We start from the raw sequence: 3609 nt of genomic DNA, 5'->3' as shown, positions 1-3609 counted from the left end.
GAGGTACTTAAACATGATGTCCCGAAATATCTCCTTTGTTTACAAAGGAGAGGCATTTATACAGGTAGGCTATACTTCAAGGAGGTATTTAAGCATATGTGATTTTAAAAAATAAATATATCACTCTTCTCATTTCTAATTCAGTCACCACCACAGCTAAGGCATGTTTGACATCTTTAGTTGCGTGTGTGTGTGTGTGTGTGTGTGTGTGTGTGTGTGTGTGTGTGTGTGTGTGTGTGTGTGTGTGTGTGTGTGTGTGGTGGGGGGTATTCATCTAAACATTAAAGACCAATTCAATCCAATCACAGATCGATCTATCCAGGCACGTGCAGAGCATAGTTGCCCACGGTGCCCGAGCAACGGCCCTTTTGCCCACATTGGCTGATATTGCCCTTCCAAAGGAGGGGAAAATAATATGGCAATTATAATTTCATATTTCAATATCATTTGATTTCTTTATAATTCATAATTTTGATTGAAGTTTTGTACAATAAAGACTTAAGTCAGTCATACAAATTCATCAGACCCGTCGAGAATGGGCACGAGCGATGTGAGGTAGGTAGGCTACGCAACAACTCCGGTGGGGAGGGAGAAGGCACGCGACAGGCGCTGCGCCTATTAGACACACGAAAGATTTTGAAGATGCCTGGGTGTCGGCTAGAGCCCTACACACAGTCTACATATTAGGGTACAAAATATGCTCACAATCAACCTCTCTAATACAATGTTGAGTTTAGAACTTTTAGTTATCATACATCTGACAGCCAGCCAGCGCCACGTTTATAGCTAAAAAAAAAACGACAGCCAGCTGTAGATATGCCTCGGAAAAATAGGCTAAGATTTCATGTTTCAACTGATTTGCTTTGCAATTCGTATTTTTGTTTGAAGCTTCCTAAATTAAGTTTTCAAATTCAGATTCACCTGCACCTCGAGAGATAGGCAAAGGGAGGGGCAGCATGCGCGATGCGGGGGGCACGCGCAGCTCTACTTGGGAGGGAGGGGAGAACAAGCATGCGACCAGGGCAGAGACGCAAAATATGTCGAAGATGTCGTGGGAGTAGAGCGACTGCCCTGACGGCCTGAGGTGAGCTGGAAACACAGCAGACTACACAGTATTAAACTACATGATCACAATTCCGATCTCGAGTTTAGGACGTTTGATCCTAAATAATCTGACAGCCGGGGTGTGCCACGTTCAGATATTGGGGGAATATGACAGCCAGCTATCTTGCTTGCAGTCAACGTTTTACATGGCTCAGGTTGTTTTGTGGAAGGCTAACCCAACTAAGAAACATGCAGATGACATGTCGTTTTATCAAGCAAGAGAGAACTTAAGGGGGTAGGCTAGCTAAAGGAAGCACATCTCTGCAGAGTTGGCTGCGAAAAAATGAACAGGTGCAGGTGAGGCAGAGAATCTTTTTCAGGATTGTAGAGGTTTGATCTTGGTGAGACCGCTAGGAAAGTGCGTTTTCTTACGCTGATATAGCCTATTCTCCGACCCAAAGATAGGCTACTGTTTCCACTGTCAATGTCCATGTAATTGAAATAAATCCACTCCACGTGATAACTGACGTTTAGGCCTACTGTTCTTCTCAAGACATAGGCCTACAAAATGTGCATGAACTAACTAAAATATCTGTAATGAAAATAAAAGGTTATACAGTCTGCGAGAAGCTCGGAGCTTCAGAGCAACATATAAGAACTGGTGCTCCCACGCCACGGTTCTTTGCGATCTGAAATGAAAGCCGGCTCGTCCATTCTTAAAGCGACAGTACACATTTTTAATATAGGCTACAAAAGACCCAACAAATGACCTAAACCTGTGAATTCTTATTGTTTTAGCTTTCCTATATAATATTCATCATTTTAATCATGGAATATGCCTATTAATTAAATTTCAAATTCAAATTAAATGATTTTTTTTTAACAATTTTTAACTATTTCTATTTATTATAACTTAAAGTCTACTTTGGCTGCTACAAGGATTATAAAGATGACAGTGGGTTAATTGATTAAGCATCCTCATATTTAGCCTATTAATTTACTCATCATTTCATTTAATTTAAGATGAGGATGACTCAGAGCCACAGACCTCTGCACATAGGGCAGGTAGGCATAAGACTGATAATCTCTGTGACTGATACAGGTTTAAAAACTATCAAGGCTTTTTCTCATAATTTCATTTAATTTAGGGGCAGCCACATACCACACATGAGGAAATGTGGATCAGGAGACATTTAGGGCAGGTGGGCATAAGGCTGATCATCTCTGATATGATTAATAGGTAGGCCTACATGTTTAAAAACTAGCATGTTATATCATATGGTACGCATATTCAGGATACTATACAATAAAAAATATTAATAATTATGACAATAATATACTACTTCTACTACTACTACTAAAAATAATAATACCCATGGTGCAGTTTCCTAAAAAATTCTGAAGGCCGCTCATTGTTGATGGGTTTTATTTTTTATTTTATTTTTTTTGGGGGGGGGGTAATTGCCCTTTCTTCAGGTTAGAGCAACTGCCCTTTGAGATTCCTGTGCACGTCCCTGGATCTATCTATCTATCTATCTATCTATCTATCTATCTATCTATCTATCTATCTATCTATCTATCTATCTATCTATCTATCTATCCTTCAGGGAATGGGGAAGGGAGGAGGGGAAGGACACATTTGCAGCATCCCACTGTTCCATGGAGGAGCACTTGTCTTCCCCCTTGCCAAACCTCCCTGCTGTCTTCTTAATGTGCTTGTGTGTGAGTGGTTAACTCTGACAAGTGGCCAGACCTCAAAGCTCATATGCTCTCCCCGGGGGTTAATGTCTGATAACAGTTCTACTGTCCAGCCAGCAGACAAACACACACACATGCACATGCACGCACCAAGCATGCATGCACGCATGCGCACACACGCACGCACTCACACACGCACGCGCGCGCGCGCACACACACACGCACACGCACGCGCACACGCACACACACAAGCACACACACACACGCACGCATGCACACAGATGCACGCCCGCATGTAGGTACGTGCACACACACGCGCACACACACACACACACACACACACACACACACACGCAAGCACTCAAGCACACGCACGCACGCATGCCCAGATGGCAGTCGCACACACATGCACACGCACTCACGCAGGCACACACACACACATACACACACACACGTGCAAAACACACCCTTCTGTTTTGCAAAGACAGCCCACTAATCCATACTGTCTGCCTGTGTCTCCAAGGTCGTTCCGCACAGTCCAGATCCAGTCTCGATCCTGCCACCTCACAGAAACTACTGCATTAAGGATTAGGAGTTTTGAGTGTGTCACATCCACAGACATACTAAAAGTAATACATGCAGGCCCTACCGTGGCTGATATGGTAGGGCACTCGTCTGCTACGTGGCCGACCCGGGTTTGATTCCTGGGCCTGTTTCATTGCCGGCCCTTCCCCGTCTCTCTCCCCCAACTCACTTCCTGTCTGTTCTTCACTTGAAAGGCTTGAAAAGCTTGAAAAGCCCCCACATATATATAGATCTATCTATCTATCTATCTATCTATCTATCTATCTATCTATCTATCTATCT

The sequence above is a fragment of the Engraulis encrasicolus genome, chromosome 12 (assembly GCF_034702125.1).
Source record: "Engraulis encrasicolus isolate BLACKSEA-1 chromosome 12, IST_EnEncr_1.0, whole genome shotgun sequence".
NCBI classification, from domain to species: Eukaryota; Metazoa; Chordata; class Actinopteri; order Clupeiformes; family Engraulidae; genus Engraulis; species Engraulis encrasicolus.
This window is presented reverse-complemented; position numbering follows the sequence as displayed.